This window comes from Manis javanica, chromosome 4, assembly GCF_040802235.1.
Source record: "Manis javanica isolate MJ-LG chromosome 4, MJ_LKY, whole genome shotgun sequence".
In the NCBI taxonomy this organism is placed as follows: Eukaryota; Metazoa; Chordata; class Mammalia; order Pholidota; family Manidae; genus Manis; species Manis javanica.
Genome location: NC_133159.1, coordinates 117,693,535 through 117,718,632, shown reverse-complemented (window position 1 = coordinate 117,718,632; position 25,098 = coordinate 117,693,535). Strand labels below are relative to the sequence as shown.

Here is a 25,098-nt window from a genome sequence, read left to right as displayed (position 1 = left end):
CGGGTGATTGGATCTCGGTGCCGCAAGGCCCTTTGTAGAGTCATGGAGGTGGGGATGTAAATAAACTTGTAAATGGCTATTTGTCACGTAATTCCAGCTATCCTTAGTAAGAAGTGGTCTAAAGGTTTACACGTTAATACAAATTAGGTAGGTATTACTTAGAAAAGTCGTTAGTTATTAAATCACACTTCTAAGCATAACTGTAAGAAACCATGTCAATGAATGAATCTCTTCAGGGTCGCATGAAGCAAGAATGGTGAATCTTTTTCTCTAAATTTGGATTAGCAAGGAGAAAACATGACAGGTATGTGGTGAATTAACACCTAGACTGTTTTAAGTTAAATTAACTAAAACTAGGTAAGATCTACTTACTTAAGTAATCACAAGTTAAAAATAAACAATTTCAAAACCAAAAATTTTCATTAAGATAATTTTGGACTTAGAGTTGAAATGTTTATTTTACAAAGCATGACTTTTCAATTTTGTTAAGTTAAGAGCAAGTCTGAGCTTGTTTAACCAGCTAGCATCTTCTCCTGAGTCCTACAAGTTGATTGGCAGAATGATCTAAAATGGAGATCTCCTGACTGACAGGATGACTTTGCTGGGAGTTCCAGCAGTTGCCAGGACTAAATAAGTCATGTAGCTTCCTGGTTTAAAGTTTTTCTAAAATGGGACATTCAATAATCTTGACAAAGTAAAATGTTTTTAGAAGGATGAAGCATGCTATCCTAGTACAATAAACAGGATGAATTTCTTATGGTCTGTTTAGAAATGAAACTTTTAGTAATAACATCATTCCTGGTACTAAAGTGTAAAAGATAATTTGTAAACAAGGAATAGAATGACAAAATCCAAAGATCAGAAATTTGGTAGCCTAGTTCAGTATTTGGCATTATGTTCTATAAATATTTGTTCAGTGAAGTGCAATATTCCCTTTTGTTCGTCAAAAAAACCCAACTTTGTAACAGCCTTAGGCACAAAAATACAAAGCAAAAAACACAATAGTTATATAATCTCTGTAGGCAAATGTTTTTTGTCTAGGCAGTTCCTTTTGTAAGGGACCAACATCAGGCCTCACCAAGATGTGCCATTGTGACACGCAGATTATTTTGAGCTGAAAGCCATCAAGGCCCAAAAGACTCCGGAGGATACTTTGACTTCCCTCCCCAACCCCATAGCTGTGTTATAAGGTGAACTAGGCGGGGTAAACAGGGAGGGATGTGGCTAAGACTGTTAAAATTCTTCTCTGTGCACCATCATTTCTGTGTGGCCCATCAAGTTCTTTCTCAAACATTTACTCTTTTCATATTCTTGTGAATTACTTCTCTTTTCTTTGAAGTCTCAGACCCTTCCCTCTTTCCTTTTGTGGGAATTTATATGGAATTTATATATAAAGTATAAAAATCATATGTATAGTCACATCTGCCTTGATGGTTTGTTTATGGTTCATGATTGTAGTCAAGACAGAAACAGTAACCAATACAGAAAGAGTTTCTGTGTTCGTTCACCGTGAGGATTTGTTCATTATCCTTCAGAAGATGAAACTGTTGAGAGTTAGACTTAATTAATGATTGTGCATAGAAACCCCAATATTGTTGTTAACAACCATTTCATCAATAAATATGAGAGCACCACTCGGCACCACTCTTGCGCTGTCATGCCTTGAGTCCCCTGGCTGGTCAAGTCTTCAAAGAACAATCGTGTCTCTTCCCTCATCTGCGGGTCAGAGACAGAGAAGAGACCTGTCACCTTTGATTCAGGATGGTGTATGTACTTCGTTCTCCCTGACTGTCTTTGGAACCCATGTCTGTGGTTTCCCTGAACATATGTAATTAAACTTTGTTTTTTTCTTCTGTTAATCTGTCTCAAGTCAATATGATTCTTAAATCAGCTAAAAGAACCTCGAGGGGTAGAGGAAATTTCTTCCTCCCCTGCATTTGGTACAATTAGCAGGATATTTCAACTCTCTGAACATTGCTCACTCTGAGGCCACTGTAGCTGAGAGATCCTGGAACACGTGACTGCAGCTGGCAGAAGGTAAGATTTCTTACCTTGTCAACCTCCTGGAATCTCTCTCTGCAGGGTCTGATGTAGCAAGAATGGTAGGAGTCTTCTTTTTAAATTTGAATTAGCAGGAGAAAATATTGTGGAACTAGTTCCTTGGGCCTGGTGACTCTTGGTAGATTAGGTTGAGAACTCTTGTTTTTTGCTGATCCAGTTCCTCCCAGAAACCATCTTTGGTTTTCTTTGTGCCTTTTATGTCATCTGTAAATGTGTACATGAGGTCAAGGCTGTTGCTTAAGGACAACTTGGAAGCCAGAGCTGCAGAACTGGTGGGCACCAGGCAAGCAGTTAAGAGCTGTTAGAGGGTTTGCCACCTCAAGAAGACTCCCATGACCAGGTGAGTTGGTCACGGAAGAAGTTAGATGGACACTAGGCCACCTGCCAACCTTAAGAAAATTTCCATTTAACAAGGCATACTGTAAAACACCACACAGTCCCCGACCCCACAGCATGTCCCTCCTAGGTATTAGTTTGGCCTCCAAGAAGGCCCAAGACTTGGCTAAAGCTATTAAATGCATGTAAGCTTTCCTGTTATCTTGTTACACGTCTTGAGAGCTTGGCTTTGTGACCAGTGAGGATGTACTGTCTCTGGTCTCTGCCACCCTGAGGGTGCATCTGGCGGGCAGTGCCACAGACTGGATCCTAAAACTTGTTCTTTGTCCAACTGTGCCAGCTCTCAGGGGAGTTTGCTGTAAGAGGTCCCAAACCGTAGGGGACTTTTGTCATCTCAATCTTGGTGTTTTGTTAGGGCTGGAAAAGTCCCATTCCAGTATTGCCTGCCTGGTGTCACAGATTAGCGGGTCTGTCACCAGAGCCACCATTCTTACTGCCTGGGCCATGAAGTGTCTTTGCTTTCTTATGGGAATGAACTTTATGGATCATGGGGGCTGCATCATCTGTGTCCTCCTGGGACATCTCCTAGGTCCTTAGTTTAAGCCTTGGAGAGCTCTCAATTGTAACAAGAAGTCTTAGGGATTCCCTTGACGAGATAGAAGAACTGAAATTAGGCTTGAAAAAAAATTTAATGCCATATCCAATATAAATTCCACTTAAAATCTGGCCCCATATGCCTGTTTTAACTTCCTTTTGCTATAGGTGTATAAGGGATACTTAGATCGAATCTCCAGACCCAAAGAATACAGATTACTCATGTAAATGCTGTAAACTAGGAAATTAATTTAACAAGCTTCTAAGATTGGCAGTTAAGGCTTGCTTTGCTCCCACCTTCCAGGGCTCTATAATCAGGTGCTACCGGCTTCAGAATTCCCATACAATGTCCTTTGCAAATATAACCTAGACCTCCACTGAGAAAAAAAATTTCATATACCTTAAATAGCAGCAAAAATTTTTAATTATAAAAATACTTTAATCTCCACTTTCAGAAAATCCTATCAAATTTAGAGAGGAATTAAAAAGATTAGGGACTACTTAAACCCCCTTAAAGGGGAAGCAGTTTATATAAATTTTTCTGGTAGGCCCTCTTGCAGAAGATCAACAGAAGGCATGTCCCAGGGCTGACAGAGGAGGCAAATGGAATTTTATGATGCCTCTTCCTTTGAAAATCCAGACCTGGATTTTGGAATAGCTTTTGCCTTCTTGCTCATTTCCTTGGCTTTCTGCTTGCCTGGCACACACCTGTTGTTGGTTTTTTCTTTGGTTATCTTTGGTAGTAACTCTAGATGTTGTATCTTTTGCAGCCACTTTTGAGGATTCGTCTTAGGCCCATGTGGTTGTTTAATATTGACAGAGAACTGTTTGTCCCAGTGGAACTCTAACCTTGGAAGCATTTTTGGTCAAAGTGGAAACTGATTGAGATACTGATATAATTTCTTTTAGCTTTTTCTCCCCTAAACAAAATGTGCCCTCACAGAAAGGATACATTTCAGCACAGGTGAATGGATTTATCAGTGCTTGTTACACAAACTGAGTCTTTACAAGACCAGGGATGGGGAGTGTAAAAACAATTCAAAGCCTGGGTTAGCTCTATCTAAAGATCCAGGCTTTGCCCATTCATCTTAAAATGCTTCTAAATATTATTTAGAAATTCAGACATTTGGAAATAGGACTGTCTTGGAATTGAGGAAAGGAAACATTTAAATATTGCCACAGGTGTATGTTAATAGGCAAATATGTCTGGTCTCCAGGACTCAACCTTGAAAGACAGCTTACTCTTTCTGTGCTTTTGTGATGTAAATTTTCTACCCCCATCTTCTCTAGGATCTTTTGTAGGACCCCAACCTCCCTGAGAAATGTTAGCCTAAGAGTAGCCATCTTGAAGCCCAAAAAGCCATTCTGATATATGACTCAGAGGGAACAACTGAAACCAGGTAACTCCTCTGGAAAAACAAGTTAATCAATCATGACTGCTGGCAGCGCTAACCTTTCGGTTAGTTAAACATAAAAGCTGACCCTACCTTGCTACACCCCCAGGACGTGGCACCAACTCAGAAATCGTAGGTTTGAAAAATTACTGCCTTTGTAGTATTGTTATCTTGCTATGTAGTATTGTTATCTTGTTACTACAACATAATCTGTAACCATGGTAAATCTCTAGGGCTAAATGCCTCAGAAAATCCTATATAACCACTTAGTTGTAAGTACTCAGGGTCCTCGTTGAGACCCGCTGCGACGGGCAGACTTGGACCCTAACTAGTTGGCTTCTGAATAAATTCCTCTTGCTTGTTGCATCAAGAAACGTCTTTGGTGAGTGATTTGGGGCGGCGCCTTCCTCAGGGGAATCCAACATTTGGGGGCTCGTCCGGGATCATGCGTTCACCCCGCTTCACTCCCGAAGTCGCTCTTGGAGGAAGAGGTAAGATTAGTGGCGCCTTGAGTTGTCTGTGTTCTGTATTAGTGGCGCCTTGAGTTGTCTGTGTTCTGTCTTCTGTTTTTCAGTGAGACCGGTCAGAATTCTGAAAAGGGGTACCCACTGTCTGGCAGCTGTCCCGATCCCGTAAAGGGGTCGAGACTGCGGTCGGTAGACGTACTAGGAGCACCGCAGGCTGCAACCCTGGGGGACGCCTCGGGGAGGTTGGGAGGCCAGGGACGCCTGGTAGCCTCCCGTCTGTTTTTCTGGCAAGGTGAATCTGATGAGATAGGGTTGATTTTCAGGCGCCAGGAATATCAACCCTCTGATTCCTTTCGGTTTCTGTTTGAAAATCTGAGAAAAAACAAAAAGCGGCCGCTGTGTGTCTAATCTGTGTGTGTCTCTGTTTTTTGTGTCTTTCATGTGCCTAATAATTGTTATACTGACAATGGGACAGACTCAGACAACCCCCTAAGTGTGTAAATGAATATATCTTTCTACCTCCGGATAGTATTAATGAAATTGATTTAAAGACAAGCGCTTGTGAAAATTGAGTGTTCTAAAACTTCCAGAAAACCTGATAAAAAAGTGTTAAGCATTAATGCTAATTTGAGTTTGCCTGAGGCGGGCATGTCCTGGTAGTTGTCGGCTGCCTGAGTTTACCTAGAGTCATTTGAGTCATGTTATCTGCTAAATCTTTTAAGAATAGAATGCTTAGAAGCTTGGCTTTGTCTAGTGTTCAGTGGGGGTCTTGTGAGTAGGCTAGCATAGTTGTTGCAGGCAGGTGAACTGGATAAGTGTGGCAAGTGAACACCTTTTTAACTGTGTGTTGCAGTGTGTATGCCTACCTGCAGCCTGAGAATCTTTGTAGTAACTTAAGGCCTTAGAGTTTTGTTAAGTTGAGAAGATGTGCTCTGTGTTTTCTGGGAGATTGTGCTGTGAAGCTCATGGTTGCAGAAATTGTAGAATGTGTTCGTAAGTTTGTCAGTCTAGGAAATGTTGGTTTGACAGTTTGCAGTGTCCTGCTTCTCAGTGTTCACTGGAGCTTGAAGTTTCTAATAGTTTTGAGTTCTGGTTAGAACTGCTTAAAGTGATAGGGCATTTCTCTATGCTGGGAGATGTATGTTTTAATGAGAGAAAGTGTAAAGAATGGAAATTCGTTTCGTTGAAAGTAAAAGAAAGTAACTTTGTTCTAAAGTACAGCTATTTATTTAAAGAGAGACAAAGAGAGAAAACAGCCTGGTGCCTTTTGTTGTGGAAGATCCGCTCAGCCTGTTGCTTTGGGGGGAGGGTTAAGATGTTTAGAGATAAAGTGAGATAAACCCAGTCAATCCGCAGGCAAGCCCAGGCATAATTCTCACCGGCTTATGTGCTTGGGACCATGGGGCAAATGAAGAATAAATTACTATATTCTTACAGATATAGTCGTGCCTAGTGAAATTAAAGCAAGTGAGTCTTGATATCAAGTGCACAGCAAAATTAAAATCTCGTTTCCAGTTAAACAGTTTTCTTTAACTGTTAGTCTGCTCTTAATGTTGAAAGATCACAGCAGTTTCTCATGCTTAAAGTCTCAGTGAGTTGCCATGAAATCGTAATGTTAAAGGGACTAAAAGCTAAAGTTTGTTAACAACTGTATAACCTTTATTTGCCTTTGAAATATTTTGTTATTAAAAATGATTGCATGGCCTGAAAAATTGAATTCCTAAGCAGAATAGTAACAAAGCTTTTTTCAGCTGATTAAATGCACTTAGTTAACAAACCAAAATTTATTAAACTGTAGAATCTGGACAAGATTATGTTTCTCCCAGAAAAACAGGTTTCACTGTAAAGGTTTAGATAGACGAACGTGTGACCACTTTTGAGAAAAGTTGTAATAGATTTTTTGAGAACCACCAGGTCTTCTTGTTTAATTTATATGCTGTATGTTTTAAAAAAAAAACATGGGGGACTCTCCATATTTTTTAATGCAAATAATCTTAGAGCTTTTAATAGAATTTGCATAGCAGCTTATATCTACTATTAAAGAGTAAAACATTCTTGAAGCTTTCAGGGAAGACCTGTAAACTTAAGCACTTTCTCTGCTTTTTTGTATCTGGTCTTAGACACTTATGCTGAGTTATGTTCTTATTATTTTCACTGTTTGTAAGCTATTGATTGTAAGCCAAAGGTCATCATTTCTCAGTCCCTAAATGAAGAAGTAAAATGCCTGACCTCTTTCATCTCAAATCATATTTCTGGTCATATCTGAATATCTGTGTGAAAGAAAGAGACATTTAAATTTGAGATTCTGCTTAAACTTTTAAGTTGAATTTAACTATAGCCATATTCATTCTTTGTATGTATCTCTAACAGGTCTTTTGTATGCCTGGTGATATTATACTCTGCCTTGAGTTTAGACAGTTCTTTCAGCTAAATATGAATTCTTATTGTAGCTTTTTTCCCCTCCTGAAGATGAAAGCAGAAGAATCTACCATCTGCTACCACTCTCTCAAGAATGCTTAGTAACCTAAAATTAGTTTGACTTTCTGTATGTTGTCTTTAAAAATTGACAGCAGCAATCTCCCCTGCTGCCCCACTTTTTAAGATATCTTGTTTACTGTGCTGAGTATATAGACAATAAATGTGTAATGATAGTTCTAAAAAAATTAAATGCAAAAAGGTGCTTTTACCTCTAGTTAACTCTGATATTTTCCAGAGGGCCCCTGGAACATGTCAGAAGAATTTTTTCTCACTAGAGAAAGTATTTGACTAATTTGGCTTATTTATCTGATATATATATATTTATTTACCAGGAAAGCACTGTCAAAGAGAATGATGCTAAACTTTGTTACTGAATGTTTTGTATTACAGAAATATCAGAATTTCCTTATGTCAACTGTTTTACAGTAAGCTCTCATCAGATCTTTAACCATTGTCATTTGTAAGTCTTTTGTCATTTATAGTATTATCCCTAAACTGGTAAAGAACTAGATTTCAGCAGAACAGGTATTAGTTACATAAGATTACATAAACTAAAGAAAATGATTTTGTGTCTTTTTGTTTCAAATGTTGCTAGTAAAATGTTTTAACCTTGTTCTCTTAAACTGACAACAGTTTAGTAAATGACTATCTTTATGAGCAGAATTGAAACATCCTTCTCTCTACTTGATCCCTCCAGAGTTTAAAAACTTTCAGTGACTGTTTTTATATTCCATGGCAGTATGTTTATTTGCACGAGTTCAATAAGAATCTGCTTTCCTTGTGAGAAGACTACTTAAGAACACTGGTTATACTACCAGGGCTTTGACTGGAATGTCGTACCTGAGAGACATGTGCATAGACTCAGATGTGAACAACTTTAAAGAACTAAGATTGACTTTATAAAGCCAACAAAGCCCCTTAGAAGAACTGGCCTGGTACCTTGCTTACAGAGTTCCCAGCAGCCTTACCAGGTGAGTAAAGAAAGTCACTTCCTGGCAGGTGCAGAGACCTCGAGAAGAGAAGAATTCATCCAAATCTACAGGTACTACAGGCAAAGCCTGATGGCAAGTCTGGCTTGGCTGTCTGGCCTCAAAAGGCCTTTAAAAGTTCAATCTGAAATTCCTTACAAAAAGTTCCAGCAAAGCATATTTAAAAGAGCCTGTGTAATCAATTGCTCTTCTTGCTGCACCTGTGCAAATAATCAAGCCAGCTGTTAATTATTTTCTTAACCTAGTTACTTCTAGTAAAAATGAGAGTGATTTTAGAGAGAAGTATCGTTTCAATAATGTAGCCTCCTTCCAGAATAAAAAATCTAACTCAGATGTTGCTACATAACCTAATAACACAATTTGTTTTATCTTGCCTAGAAGCCACAAAACTGCAAATAGTAATAAAAATGAAACCCAGAATAGAAGCGCCAGCCTTCTGAAGCCCTCTCAACTGACCAGTGATGGAGACCTAGCTGCACCCTTTACTGCGCCCCCTTCTCAGCACGAAGCAGCCAGAGCGGTCATCGCCCCTTTTCCCTAGCAGCAGCTAGAGTCTCTATCTGTAGAAGAAAGAATGAGACCATACCCATAGCCTTCCCTGGTAAAAACAGGTATTTAATCCCTCCTCCCAAGGGATGGTGGGCTTGTAACACTAGAGAGACCCCATGTGTCTCTACTTCTGCCTTCAACTCCTCCCGTGATTTCTGTATCATGGTCCAGTTAGTACCCAGACTAATGTATCATGATGACTTATCATTCGTGGCAGAATTAGAACCTAAACTAAGGTATAAAAGAGAGCCAGTCTCACTCACTCTAGCTGTATTACTAAGAGTAAGAGTCCCAGCCGGAGTAGGACCAGGGGCAGCTGCAATTATACAAAGAAAACCAACATTATGAAAGACTAAGAATAGCTATCGATGAAGATTTGAGAACTATAGAACAGTCTATTTCTAAACTTGAAAAGTCCCTAACCTCTCTCTCTGAAGTAGTGCTGCAAAATAGATGAGGGTTAGATTTACTATTTCTAAAAGAAAGTGGATTGTGTGCAGCTCTAAAGGAAGAGTGCTGCTTCTATGCAGACCATACTGGAGTAGTAAGAGACTCAATGTCTAAATTAAGAGAAAGATTAGATCAGCGAAAGCGAGAACGAGAAGCTAACCAGAGCCTGTTTGAATCCTGGTTCTCTAGATCCCCATGGCTTACAACTCTAATATCCACCTTGACAGGACCCCTGCTTATTTTTATATTGCTCCTCACCTTAGGTCCCTGCATTTTAAATCGAGTAATAACCTTTATTAGAGAAAGAGTAAGTGCTGTGCAGGTGCTAATGCTGAGACAACAGTATCATACCCTCACACATCAAGAAGAAACCAACATTCCATGATTAGAATGTTCAGAAAAAGAAGTGGGGAATGTAGGACCCCAACCTCCCTGAGAAATGTTAGCCTAAGAGTAGCCATCTTGAAGCCCAAAAAGCCATTCTGATATATGACTCAGAGGGAACAACTGAAACCAGGTAACTCCTCTGGAAAAACAAGTTAATCAATCATGACTGCTGGCAGCGCTAACCTTTCGGTTAGTTAAACATAAAAGCTGACCCTACCTTGCTACACCCCCAGGACGTGGCACCAACTCAGAAATCGTAGGTTTGAAAAATTACTGCCTTTGTAGTATTGTTATCTTGCTATGTAGTATTGTTATCTTGTTACTACAACATAATCTGTAACCATGGTAAATCTCTAGGGCTAAATGCCTCAGAAAATCCTATATAACCACTTAGTTGTAAGTACTCAGGGTCCTCGTTGAGACCCGCTGCGACGGGCAGACTTGGACCCTAACTAGTTGGCTTCTGAATAAATTCCTCTTGCTTGTTGCATCAAGAAACGTCTTTGGTGAGTGATTTGGGGCGGCGCCTTCCTCAGGGGAATCCAACACTTTAACATACAAACTTCAGGGGAAAGTTTCTCATCAGAGGGGGAAAAAAACTGAAAGAAACAAGTATTTAGAAATTAGAAATTGGGTAAATATAATCTTCACAAATCTTTGTTTGCAGCTGTTTGTATGTTTGTCTGTATATGTCTCCTTTGTTATAAGTGGGAGATATTTTTCTACCTCCGGATGATAATGCTAAAATTAAAGACAAGCGTTTGTAAGAATTAGGCATTCCAAAACTCTCAAATTCTGATAGAAAATAACACACATGTTTTTCAAGTTCACGTAGTCTAGATCATCTTTGGTAAATTAAAACTAATTTAACTTCGGTTTAATTAAAATAGACATTGTTAGGAAAGAGTATGAAACCTAAATGTAATTTATTCCCACTAGGATGTTTAAACATTTTAACAGTAAGGTATTAACAAAGGGCCACGTGGTGGAAGCTGCTCGGGCTGAGAGTGGGGGTGGGGGAATTGATAAGGCCTGGCTATACCTCTGAGTTTTTTAAACCTACCAATAAGAATAAGACAAATGTAAAGGAAAGATATAACGGGCTTAGGCGACATCCGGGGAAGACTGTGAACCCTGTAGTACTCAGCTAATGAGGAACCAGGGGAGGGACTCGCGCACTAGGAGATAAATTATTGGCGCCAAACTCCCCAGGTGTGTCTGCTCACCGGACACCTGATCTTGCAAGACCATCATTAAAGCCTTACTCCGCTGTTCTCTTTGTCTCCGTGCCCACTTATTGAATTTGGACCAGTGAGTGTGTTTCTCACAACATGTCTTTAGAGTTACAAGCATTAGAATCAAAACTTCTTATTCTGCCTAGGTTTACTTAAAAGTCATATTAGTTGATGTTATCTGTTAAATCTTTCCAAAAAAATTGAGAATGTCTGACTTTGATGTCTAACAAAGTTTTTATAGGTAATCTAGGCATGGTTGTTGAGAACAATTAAATGTGTGTAGCAATAATTACGATATGTCAACTTAAATCTTTTTGGTAACGTGAAACAAAGTTTTGTTATGTTAAAGTTGTTAAAATCTTTGAATATTTAGTTCATTTCTTAATTTCTAGGTCATTTCCAAGTAAGATAAAACAATGAAACATTACTTACTAAACATAGGTTTATCTACTTGTGGCTTCCTTATTACAGAGAAACTAAAGATAATTTGGGTCTGTTAGTAAATATATTTTGTGCATTTTTGAAAGATTGTACTGTGAAGAAGCACATGTTTCTAGAAATTATGAAACGTATTCATGAATTTGCCAATCTAAAGAATGCTAGTGTAACATTACAATTATTGGGGGAGCGTTGTATATTTTCCTTGGTCCTTGTCCCCACTGCAACAAGGTCCTTGTGCCCTTAAAGGGCAGAGACACAGTAGTGAAGCAGAGTAAAAGTTTTATTTAAAGTTACTTGAGGGAAAAGTACAGGCCACCTCAAGGAGGAGAGACGCCCTGAACGTTTGGAGAGAGAAAGTTTAAGATTAAAAGGTTACACACTTAGAAAGTGCAGACAACCTTAGAGAGAGGAGCACCCCGAAAGGTTGGGGGTTCCCCCTTTTAAGGATTCTTCAGGAGTGTGACCAAGGGCTGGGGGTGTAGACCTTTTATGTGGTCTTTGAATACTTAGAATTAATTTAACACAAGGAACTTCCTGTTCTGATTTCTCCCTGGGATATTCTTGGTCTGAGCATGTATCAAGAAGCTTGCCTGCCCAGCCCCCAAGGTGGGCTGAGTTATTGTCTGTTTACTAAAGAGTAAGTTAAGAATCTTACTTCTTAACTTACTGGGTATTAAAATGCAATCTTATTTGTAAGATGGAATCCTTCCTGCCTTTTTTTTATTGCTTATGGCTGGGCCTGCATGCTAAGTTAGTTGCTTAGGTTGCAAACTACTTGATTAGGGCTGAAGGAGAAAAAAAACACAGCATATAGGTAAAGTTAAAAAATAAGCTGGGCCTGCATGATTAACACAATGAAGACATGGGCTATGCTGAGGTACCCTCTTTTATCTGGGGAATATTCAAACATTCCAGGCTAAGTTGCTCCTGGCTTTTTGAGCTTTAACTGATTAACTGCATCTTTTTAGTGGGCTTTTTCCTGGCCTTATTCTCTTCCCACCCCTCTCATACCTATTTTCCTGCCTAACACAATTGCTTACTTAGTTTTAACTGAAAATTGAGGTTTCTAAGGGTTTTAATTCTAATTAAGGCTACTTGAAATAAGAAGGGAAATATCTCCATATGCAGGAAAATAGGATGTGTGCTAAGTAAAAGAAGGTACAAAGGATGGAAATGAGTTTTGTTAAGGGTAAAGAAGTTTTTTTGTCTTAAAGGTGAGGCGCTGGTTATTTAAAGAGGGAAGACTGTTAGGACAAAATCTGAATATAAAAAGTTGTAGAAGACTTGTGAAAAGGAATTTAATGTGGTCAAGCTGTCTGAGATTAAAGGAGTTTTAATATCGAGTACACCACAAGATTACAGTTTTGTTTTCTCTTTATTAAAAGGGCAAAGTTTCCTTGCTTGGTCTGCTTTTTTTATTTTTATTTTTTAATGAGATGAGAGGGAATCCATACCACAAAGAATTACACACATAGCTTACCTCTAGCTGATGATTTGATCCACTTTTAAATTACCAAGAGATTGTAAAAGATGTTCTAATTTTTTTTATCAGTTCTTTGAGTACTTAAGAAAACAAAATCTTAATGTTAAAAGAGCTAAGTCTTGCTAACAACCATATAACATATTTTTGCCTTTGAAGTCTTTTACTGTCACTTTGTTGTAGGGCAGCTGCATCTGGGGAGGTCTCTGCATGCTAGGTGAAACTTCAACTTGAACAGGGGAGGGTTTTTGACTCTGGAGAAGGAAGAATTCTCGAACAGGTCGGGCAAGTATAGGTAAGGAAGGAATTATAGGTAAGGAAGGAATTCATTAAAGGGAGAGTAGCAGGGAATGGCAGCTGCTTTGCAGGCAGCAGAGAGCAAGGAAGAGCAGAGAGGAAAGGGAAGTTCAATGAATTCCTGCTCAGCATAGGGCAAATCTTTTGCTAACTCCTAAAGCTAGGGTCACTTGGTGCCCAGTGTCCAACTGAATCTGCATGGCATGGGGACTGAGTCCCTACCACCCCAGGATTTGGGGAAGCTGCAGAGCACTGGATGGAGTGAGATTAATTTCTGAGAACTTCCCAAAGGCAAAGAAAGATTTTCCAGAAGGTTGCTTAAGAGCATGATTGTATAGCTGCAGTCCTGTCTGGGTCACCCAGGCAACAAATCAGGGATCTGTTGGAAGCCAGATCAGAGATCTCAGTAGACTTTCCCTACTTGTCTGAAGCAGGAGAGAGAAAGAGAGATCTCTTAAGATTTGTGCTTACGTCTAGAAGATTGAATGAAATAGCAAAGTAATAGATGCTTACCACTGGAAGAGTGCAGAGACAAAATGCAGTTAAGTTGAGCAGTGAGAAGTCTTTAAGGCAAAAAGTACACACTAGAAGAAAGGCGAGTGTGGGCAACCTGAGAGGAGGCATGCTTAAGGGTTTAGGATTCTGTCTTTTAAGGATTTCAAGAATGGGGTAAAGGGTGGGAGTGGGGGTGGGAGTGGGAAGGTGTTTGCTGAACACAGGCTTGACTTATGGTCTCATGATGTCTCTCCAGTGAGAGACATTGTGTCACCATCCAGTCAGTCCTCTAGATAATTCTGTAAGATAAACTTAACACAAGGAATTTACTGATCCTGTTCTTCACCATGATAGTGATTACCCTCAAGCACTGGGAACATATCAGTTAGGACTGTGTGCCCTGCCTTAAGTTAGGTTATTGGCTGATTAGCATATAATCTGTTAGGAATGTTACCTCTTAACTCCCTGGTGTTTAAAATGGAATCTTAGCCTTTAGATGGGGTCCCTCCTGTTCTTACTATATACTGTTTATATCTTGACATTTTTCATCATAGGCAGGAAAAGTTAATCATGATGCTTGTCCCATGTCCTTGCCCTGCCTCAGCTTTGGTTAAATGATTATGTATTGATGTCATAATGATTTGTAATCCTATTTAGTTCAAACCTTTTGATATTTTTGACAACATCCCCAAACCAAACTCTAAAAGTCCTTTTTATCTCTAACACTGAGATTTTCCAGAGAGCCTCTGGAACATGTCAGAATTTTCTTACAAAAGAGAGACATTAAATGAAATTAAACTTTCATCTATTTTAGTTTCTTAAATCATATGGGAGGCATTGTCAAATATGTGATGCTAAACCTTAGATTATATTGGTGTGGAAAAATGTTATTAAAATCTGTTCTAGAAATTGTTTGAAACTCCTAGAAGTCTGATATGTCCTGGAATGTTATCGCTTATAATTATAGTTATTGAAATGTTGAATATTATGGAAATAACCAAATTTCCTTGTCAATTGCATTATTTAACCATTGCAATTTTTAAGTCTTTTGTCATTTATTGACAGTTACTGGTTTACTCTGGAACTAGTGGAAAAACTGGATTCAAGCAGAACAAGATTTGATAACATGGGACTAAATGAACTGAGGGAGATGATTTTAATTTGTATGACTTTTGTTTGAGACATTGTTTTTCCAGGTTTAAGGAAGCTTTTTCTTAAGCTTTTATGACTTACAACAATTTGCAAATTATGCCTTTATCTTTTTCTGTCTGATCCCTCCAGATTTTGGAAACTGTCAGTGAGTATTTTTATATTTTATGGCAACATGTTTATTTACATACATTCAATAAGAATCCATTCTCCTTGTGTAACAGGACACAATTGGAAACATTGGTTATATTACCAAGGCTTTAACTGGAATGTCATATTCCAGAGAGACGTGCATAAACTCAGATATGACCAGACAGCTTTAAGGAACTAAGGTTAACTTGATGGAGCCAATAAGCCCCTTGGAAGAACTGGCCTGGTACCTTGGTTACGGGGTTCCCAGCAGCCTTACCAGGTGAGTAAGCAAAGTCACTTCCTGGCAGGCACAGGAACCTCAGAATATCTTGGGGACCTCAAGTAGATGGAAGTTCATACAAATTTATAGGCATTGGAGATAAAATGTGATGACAAGTCCTTTGGCTGGACTTCCTGGCCTTCAGAGGCCTTTAAAAGTTCAATCTGAAATTCCTTATGAAAAGTTCTAGCAAGGCACATTTAGAAGAGCCTGTTTGAGCAATCGTTCTTCTTGTTGCACTTATGTTAGTAATCAGGCCAAGTGTTTTGAACCTAAACTTATGTTACAAATTAGTCTTAATATGCCCACCTGTAATAAATATGAAGGTGATTTTAAGAGAAAAATGACATTTTAATAGGCACTTTTATGGATGTTTGATTCTAATACTGTTCCTTGTATACTGGACTCAATCCTGAATTCTTCTAGTTTCCTCCACTGTCTGGTTCCTATTCTCCAAAATAATGTTTTCAGTTTTTCTCTCATCCTTGTGACCTGGAATCATTTAGAACTAAAACTGCCCTTTTTCCTGAAGCTGCGCAAACTGAAGGTGAAGATCTTGATATGAACTTCAGAGAAATCACCACAACAGCCCATGTTTCAACGATCTTTCTGCTTGTTGCTATAGGGGCCACTCAGAAGGATTGCCAGACACATCTGAACCACAAACCAAGGAAAGTGTTAGGCAGCCCCTTCCTGTACTCATTCTGTCTGACTGCCCAAAGGTTCTTCAGGACTGACATCTAGAAGTCCCCTTGTTGCTGTACCCAGAACTTGGGTACTGGATTTATAATTTGCTCCAACCATTAATCTTTGTTTCTCTTTTGTTTCCATAGAAATGTCTCTTATTTAATACCTGATTAACTTGAACTGTAGGCTTGATTGTGGGAACATGCCTGCATCATCACTCAGCTGAACTGACCTAAAATGATTTAATAAGATGGACCATTCATCACCTCAATTTTTAATGTGAAACTATCCGGGAAGTTTCAGAGGAGGGACAGGTCGGGACCAAGGCCAGGCTGCCCCACGATGTTCCATTGTGACATGTAGATTATTTTGAGCTGCAAACCATCAAGGCCCAGAATACTTGGGAGGATACTCTGCCCTTCCCTATTCCCTAACTGAATAAAAAGAATTTAGATGGAGAAACTGCTCCAGGAGGAGAGCATAGATAGCTGTATTGTAATGTGACCTAGATGTGGTAGACAGGGAGGGGTGTGGCCAAGCCCCTTAAAATCCCTCTCTGTGCACCATCATTTCTCTGTGGCCCATCAAACAGTTGCTTACCAAACATTTACTTTCAAATCCTGTGAATTACTTCCCTTTTCCTCTGAAGTCTCAGACCCCTACCCCCTTCTCCTTGGTTCAGGATGACATATGTACCTCATTCTACCTGTTTTTGGAGCCTATGTCTATGACTTCCCCATAGGTATATAATTAAACTTTGATTTTTTTCTCCTGTTAATCTGTCTCATGTCAATTTGATTCTTAGACCAACAGAACCTTGAGGGGTAGAGGATATTTCTTCCTCTCCAACACTTTGAAAGACACAAAGAGCAATTGATTCTGAGATTATAAGTGTTTGGCTTTAAACTATTGAGAGTTTTGAGAGCTCTGCATATTCTCTAGACAAGTTCTTAGATATGTTTGCAAATATTTTCTCTCCTTCTATGAGTTGTCTTCGTTTTCTTGATGGTGTCTTTTGAAATACAAAAGTTTTCTTATTTTGATGAAGTCTCAACACCCTTTCTTACACCACACTCTCCTGATCTTTTCAACCTTTACCTCCATTTCCTCTCAGCAATGAACCTTGACCTCACCTGGAGCTGACTAAACTCTTAAACCCTAGTATTCCACTCTTGGAGTCCAGCCTTTCACCCTTCTACCTTGCTTTCTACTCTGTTTCTACCACATCGACCCTGTAAACCTCCTAAGACCTCCAGTTCCCCAATTCTCTATTTTCTCTTAATAGCATTATTTACAGGCAAAATTAAAAAATTTTAATGAAATCCAGTTTATTGGTACTTTTCTTTAATGGATTGTGCTTTTGGTGTCATGTCTAAGAACTCTTAATCTAGCCCTAAGTCCCAAAGGTCTTTGCTTGTGTTTTCTCTACACTTAAATCTGTGATCCATTTTGAGTTAATTTTTGTATAAGGTGTCAGTTAAATTGAGGTCCTTTTTTGCTGTTTGGAAGTCCAGTTGCTCCAGCACAATGCAAACACTAAGCTTCCTCCACTGAATTGCTTTTGCACCTTTGTCAAAAATCTGATGACCAGATATATGGAACTGTGTTTTTTTTTTTTTTTTTTTTAAGTATTCCCTTTTTGATCCTAGTCCTTTCTTTCCCTTTTTAGAAGTATACAATGCTGAATTTGATATTTATCAATGCTAGGCATCTTTTAAAGCTAACTCTATACATTTATGTTTAAACACAAATATTACATGTTGATATAAATTGTTGCTCTCCCACCACAAATTCAGGTTGAAACCTAATCCCCATTGTGATGGTATTTGAAAGGAGCCTTTTGGAGATGACTCAGCCATGAAAGCAGAGCCCTAAAGAATGGGATTGGTACCCTTATAGAAGGCCCTCCTGCCCCATGTGAGGACACAGTGAGAATACAGCCATCTGGGAATCAGGGAGCATGCCATCACTGTACACTGACTCTGCCAGCAGACTGGACTTCTAGCCTCTAAAACTGTAAGAAATAAATTTCTGTTGTTCTAAACCACTCAGTCAATGGTATTCTAATAGAGCAGTAAGAATGGACAGAGACACAAGTTTTTAGACTTTATGTAAATGATGTCATATTTTATATAATCACTCTATACTTCCTCTTTTTCTTTTAGTATTTTTTTGAGATTAGTTGTGTTGATGAGTAGGCAGTAGATGAAGTTCAACTGTGTTAGCTGATATGTAGTGTTCTGCTGTGACGATACCACAGTCTAACAGGGTGTACCTAGTTTTTCACTGTTATGAGCAAAGCTACTGAAAGCATTTAAAATTTTTATTTTAATTTATTTTTTAAATTGTGGTAGAAGACATTAAATTTCTATCTTAATTTTTAAGTGTACAATTCAGTGGCACTAAGTACATTCACATGTTGTGAAGGTACAGGGTGTTGAAGAAAGAGTGGGTACTATGCATGTCTGGGATTTAGGGTGACTGCATGTGAGCCTGTGGTTTGGGAAGTAAGGCTGGAGAAGCAGGCAGAGCTCAACTCTCCAACAAACTACCTCCCTCCAGCCATGCAGGCCATCCAGGCCTTTTCCCACTTCTGTCCTGTGCACTTGATGGTTCCTTTATCTGGAATTCTACCTGGGGCCATTTCCACCTCACATTTTGCACGGTGTAAATGTTGTCACCTGCTCAGAAAGGCCCTCTCTGACATCCACCCCTGTTCCTGGGACTCAGTCATAGCACCTAGTTATTTCTTTCATAACAATGTCATGTTTATCCCATCCATAATTATACTACTTACATGGTTAGTCATCTCTTTGTCTCCCCCACTAGAATATAAATTCCATGAGGATTCAGGCTACATCTCTGGTTTATCACCATACCTGTGCACTTAGCTAGCCAGCACAGAACCTGGTACATGGTCAACACTTAGCAAATATTTGTTGAAAGAATGAATGACTAATGAAGGACCTGCCTTGCTGGGCTAAGGACTTTGGATTCTTCTTGTACGTATTCTGCATTGGGATGACATGATCAGATTTCTGCTGCAGATTGATCACTTGGTGACATCATAGCAGGTAAGCAGTGGAGGATGAGTTTGGAGACCAGCACTCCAGAGATGGCGGCAGCTGCCCAAACAGGATATGATGAACACCTGTAAATGGAGCAAGTCAACAAAATGCAGCATCCCTAAAGAAAGGAGGAGGAAGGAACTCATAAAACCAGAACACTGTTCACTTGTGCTTGGTCCTCGTTCCAGAAAAAATCCAAGGCCACTGACTTAAATACATATAATATAACAAAGTAAAATTAAACACAAGTGGATGGGGGTACTATTTTTTTAAATTAAGGGATCATTGATATACAATCTTATGAAGGTTTCACATGAGCAATGTTGTGGTTTCAACACTCACCCATACCATTGCACCCATATCAGGTATTCCCCCCCCACCTCATTGCAGTCACTGTCCATCAGTGTAGTAAGATGCTAGAGTCACTACTTGTCTTCTCCACACTGTACTGCCTTCCCCGTGACCTACCTATATTGTATGTGCTAATTATAGTGCCCCTTAATCCCCTTCTCCCTCCCCAATCCCTCCCCTTTGGTAACCACTAGCCCCTTCTTGGAGTCTCTGATTCTGCTGCTATTTTGTTGCTTCAGTTTTGCTTTGTTGTTATACTCCACAAATGAGTGAAATCAGTTGTTACTTGTCTTTCTCTGCCTGGCTTATTTCACTGAGCATAATACCCTCTAGCTCCATCCATGTTGTTGCAAATGGTAGGATTTGTTTTCTTCTTATGGCTGAGTAATATTCCACTGTGTATATGTATCACCTTTTCTTTATACATTCATCTACTGATGAACACTTAGGTTACTTCCTTATCTTGGCTGTTGTAAATAGTGCTGTGATAAATGTAGGGGTGCATATGTCTTTTTGAATTGGATCTTGTTCTGATGGGGGTACTTTTAACAAAAGAAGAAAAAAAAGTTAGGAATGAGATGAGTACACAGAATGCTGGCTTTGAAGCCTGTCCTTTTGCTAGAGGTGGGCCATAGGTTTAGTGTTTTGGTTTTTTTTCTTCCCCCAGCCAGTTTGGACAGAGACATAATCAATTACATAGTAAGTTCATATGATAAAAAGTTGTGATATATCCATACAATGGAATACTACTACTCAGCAATACAAAGAAATGAATTGTCAATACACAACATAGGCAAATTCCAGACTAATTATGCTGAGTGAAAGAAACCAGACAAAAAAGAGTACCTACTGTATGATTCGATTGCACATAAAATTTTAGAAAACGCAAACTAATCTGTTAAGAGAGAAAGTAGATCAGTGGTCCCTTGGGGATGGACGCAGGGAGAAGAAATGAGGTGGGATGGATTATAAGAGGCAGGAAAAACTCAGCGGGGGTGAGGGGAATGCTTATCTTGATTTTGGTAGTGGTTTCACAGATACAAGCATATATCCAAATATCAGGTTATGTATTTTAAGTGCATGCAATTTACTATGCATAATTTACACTTCAGTAAAGCTATAAAAAAAAATTAAATTAGATAAACATCTGGCAGAGCAGTCCCTGAGATAGCTCAGGTAAGTCCTCAGGGGTCAGGAAGGTTTGTAAAAGTAAGCTGACTTAAAACATTTTTTTAAGCATAAATATCAGAGTCTTCCTTTTATAAAATATGAAGATACAATAACCAAGTTTAGAGACTAATTAAATTAGTGTCACCCTAATAGATATGCTCTGTTTTAATTTATTTAACCCTAAGTGGAAGCTAAAAAGATTTCTTAATTGCTTTGGAATTAAGTGCTGCCTTTGAATCCAAACAAATATGTTGTCAGAGCATGTGTGAGAAGACAGTAGAAGGAACCTGTGATGACCAGGGGTTACCTTAAGTAATGAATGCCTCCAGCAGGACACACACCTTTCCCATGTTTCCTAATCCTGCCAGACACACATGCTCCCTTGCTACACTGTGTTGATGGAAAACCTCCCAGATGCTTATTACTATGGCAAGTTTTCCAGAGACTCTTATCTGTAGGGTATGTATAGCAGATTAAAAACAACTAACTAGACAATGTACACAATTCTGGAGTAGAAAAACTGTGTGTTTCTTAGGGACCATAAAATACCAAAGGCAAGGGGAACGGGAGCACACGGGCCTGCTGAGCATAAAACCAAGGTGACGGTGGCTGTGGTGATGATCGTAGGGCCAGCCCAGGCTCAGCCCTGTGCCCCTTAGTCCCTCCAACAAAATCACAGACCAAGGTAAATGTGCTTATGCCCATCTTACAAATACTTGGAAGAAAATTAAGAAGTGGCCCACAGGCACATGGCTAGGAAGTAGAAGTGAGATTTTAAAGCCACCATTGCCTGGCTTTAGAGCCTGAAGTCTTAGTGCCTCTGCTGTCTCCAGGGGTCCTTCCCAATTACTAGATACAGGCTGCAAAGCTAGCATTAAGCTACCTATGTGGCCTAGGCAAAGAGGGAAACATGATTAGACACACACCGCACTATCCTTAAGGTACAAATTTATTTGGTTAGGAGACACAGAACTACTACTGAGAGAAACACCTTGTATAGTTCTTACAAAGAGTATGATCTGTGATGAATTGATAAGCACCCCCATTGCCTCCCTCAAGTGAAGAATACCAGGAATTTTACTACAATTTGCTGAATATGTTCTGAGGATCTAATGTAGGGCATGGTGACAACAGTTAACAACACTATGGTATACTTGAAAGCTGCTGAGAGAGTAGATCTTAAATTATCTTAGTTATTGTAAATCATCATGGTGTATGCCTTAATCTTACACAATGTTGTTTCTCAACTGTATCTCAGCTGAAAAGAAAGAAATAATTTTACTATGGCTGTTTCTGATCCTGGTCCTTGATATAGACTTGTGCCCAGATGTTCTGTGAGTGTCCAACTCAAATTTGTCCAAAAATCTCAGATAGTGTGGCTTGGAACAAGGGGAAAATATCTGGACAAATAGATGGGTCACATGCCCTCTGGCCAATCCACCATCAATACTGTGTCTCAGAAGCAGTCTATTAATAATGGGACAGCAAAGAATTGCTTCAGGAACAAGTCCAAATGCCCTTAGGTATTAAAGATTGTCCTCAATTGCACCCCATGCAAATATCTAACCAGTGATCTCTGTTTTCAGCACACAGCAGAGTTCAATGACTCGGTTCCTGTCCTGAAGTAGCCCTGTATCCAGTTAAGTAAAAAACATGTAAGTAACTCCAATACCATATGAGAAATTCTTTAATAGAGGAGCTTATAAGAAACAATGGTGACATAAAGGATGTGGTCAGCCCCAGCTGGTGAGGATGGGGGATGTTTTCCTTGGGTAGGATGTTGAGTTGGATTCACCAGGAGGCCAAGGTTAAGGTTCAAACCCCCTAGCTCAGACAGAGCTCCAGTGCAGGCTGATACCCATATATGTAGCCACTGGCTTTGAGGTGTTACTGTTTCTTGGGAGAGCTCCTATCTCACCACCGTTGGGTTCCCTAGCCATGTAGAAGATGGTTTTTCTGATGCCTGTTCTGCATTCAGGCCTCCGAGGCCCAAGCCAAGCACAGCAAACTAGCATGGGCATGTTCCATAGGTGGAGAATCCAGGGACTCAAATGATATCACTCACTGCCTGCCACACCTCTGCTTCCTTTATCCCTAGAATAAAATCCAGATTCCTTCCAGGGGGCCTACAGGCCCAGCATGGTCAATGCATGCCTTCCTCTCAACTTCAACCTGCTCCACATCCCCTCCAGTCATTGTAATCCTGCCTTGACAGCCTTCCTGCCATCTCCCAAGCTCAGGCTGGTCTCAGGGCTATTCCTTTTTCTTGGACTGCTCTTCCCTTTATTTATTTGTTTATTTTTGGTATCATTAGTATACAATTACATTTGCAACATTGTGGTTATTAGATTCTTCCCATTATCAAATCCCACCATATACCCCATTACAGTCACTGCCCATCAGCGTAGTAAGATGCTACAGAGTCACTACTTGTCTTTGTGCTATACTGCCTTCCCTGTGCCCCCCCTACATTATGTGTGCTAATCATAATGCCCCTTAATCCCCTTATCCCTCCTTCCCCTTCCCTCCCCCTCCCTCCCCTGTCCCTTTCCTTTTGGTAACTGCTAGTCCATTCTTGGGTTCTTTGAGTCTGCTGCTGTTTTGTTCCTTCAGTTTTTTCTTTGTTCTTATACTCCACAAATGAGTGCAATCATTTGGTACTTGTCTTTCTCCCATGGCTTATTTCACTGAGCATAATACCCTCTAGCTCCATCCATGTTGTTGCAAATGGTAGGATTTGTTTTCTTCTTATGGCCAAATAATATTCCATTGTGTATATGTACCACATCTTCTTTATCCATTCACCTACTGATGGACACTTAGGTTGCTCCCATGAGTCCTTCCATACACAAATATTGTCCCTTAGGTACCAGTGGACACCACCAAGAGCCAGGGACCCTATTGGTGCAGTCAGTCCCTTATGCAAGGAGACACATCTGCTTCTGGCTTCAGTAGCTGCAGCCTTTATCTGGCTCCCTGGGAGGGCCTGCCCTGTTTCCAGTCCCTGGGTGCATTCCAGAACAAAGAAGAGTGAACACGTGAGATTGATGGATGGGTATTTGGGGCGTGATAGAAGAAAGAAAGGTTTAAAGCGCTCTATCCCCAGTACTGGGGTTAAGAAGTAGAATCTGTAAAGTGTTGGCAGCCGCACTCAGAAAATAGCGCCCAATGCAGGGCAGCCGGAAGGCCCCGAACTTCCTAATGACAAATCATCCCACACCACTAAACTACATGCTAATTGCGCCTTGGCATAAGGACCAATGAGACCCACCAAATTGATATGCTAATAAGGCATATGGAGCCGCACCAACCAGGTCAGAGCATGAGAACTATATAAGCAAGCCTCTCCTTCCCCTCTGGGTCCTGCCCAACTCATTTGTTTCACAAAGAGCTGAAGAATAAAGCTTTCTGCAGAAGAATCCTGCTGTTGTTGCGTGATGTTCTTGCCGGCGAGGACGGGGCACGCGACAGTAAAGTCCAGTCATCAAGGAGGAAGGGTGGGGATTCAGGCCCCCCCAGCATGACTCCAGAGAAACCTCAGACACTAAGAAACAAGGTGTTTCCAGAGGAAGAGGAAACTCTAGTCTGTTTTGATACATTGAAATAAAAAATAAAACTGAAAGTTAATTATTAGACATCTGTTGTAGTGAGGACTAAAAACATAAAGTTACAATTCAATAAATCATACATTCTGGCCCCTAAACTACCTTAAATAAGAATAATAAAAAAATTATTAATTTGTCTATATGGAGAAATACCATGCTTATGGATTGAAGTACTCAATGTTTAAGGTGGGGTTCTCCCGAAATTGATCTATAGATTCAACACAATCACTATTAAAATCCCAGCAAAGGCACAATAATCAAAACAGTGTAGTGCTAGCATAAGGATAGACATTCCCCAGGTCAATGGTACAGAAGAGAGTCCAGAAACAGGTCTTCCCATTTATTAACCAGTTTCCACCAAAGGCACCAGGGAAATTCAGTGGGAAATAGATTGTCTTAAATGAATGGTGCTAGAGCAATTAGATCTCCAGATGCAAAATAAATAATAAATAAAAACAAGATTAATTTTATCTCCCACTGTACATATAAGCTCAAGATGGATCATAGACCTAAATGTAATGAAAGACTATAAATCTTGAAAACAAATCTTGTGATCCTGGTGAAGCCGGGCAGGGACATGGGAGAAACATCGTGATTAACTTTCCTGGCCCCTGCGGAAAGATGCTGAGGTACAAGCAGTATAGTAAGAACAGGAGGGACTCCATCTTTAGGCTAAGATTCCATTTTTAAAAGCAGAGAGTTGAGAAATAAAATTCCTAACATATTCTCTGGTAATCAGACAATAACCCAACAGCCTGTCTGAAGGCAGGGCAGGCAGTCTTAACTGATACATGCCCACTGCTTGAGGGAAACCACTATCTTGGAAAAGAACAGGATAAATAAATCCCTTGTATTGGGTTTATTTAGCAGAATCAGCTGGAGGACTGGTAATGGAGGAGAGGAAGACACGGTGTCTCCCACCAGAGAGAAGCACCTTGCGACCACAAGTCAAGCCTGAAAGGAAAGGAGCGACACATAGCAGCAATTCACCGGAGAGTTCCGC

The 25,098-nt window shown here is 39.8% G+C and overlaps 2 long non-coding RNA genes across 5 annotated transcripts; both read left to right on the top strand.

The window, feature by feature from the left end:
- LOC140849011 (uncharacterized) lies at window positions 1-25,098 on the top strand. Of its 4 annotated transcripts, XR_012130442.1 has the most exons (6): window positions 1-147; window positions 237-304; window positions 15,027-15,214; window positions 17,698-17,917; window positions 18,731-22,145; window positions 24,963-25,098. It is a non-coding gene; the product is annotated as an uncharacterized lncRNA (long non-coding RNA). The 4 variants fall into 4 exon arrangements; XR_012130441.1 differs by having other exon boundaries at window positions 1-304; window positions 22,077-22,145; XR_012130440.1 differs by having other exon boundaries at window positions 1-304.
- On the top strand, window positions 4,531-10,202 carry LOC140849010 (uncharacterized). Its single transcript, XR_012130439.1, has 3 exons — window positions 4,531-4,876; window positions 7,223-8,301; window positions 8,698-10,202. It is a non-coding gene; the product is annotated as an uncharacterized lncRNA (long non-coding RNA).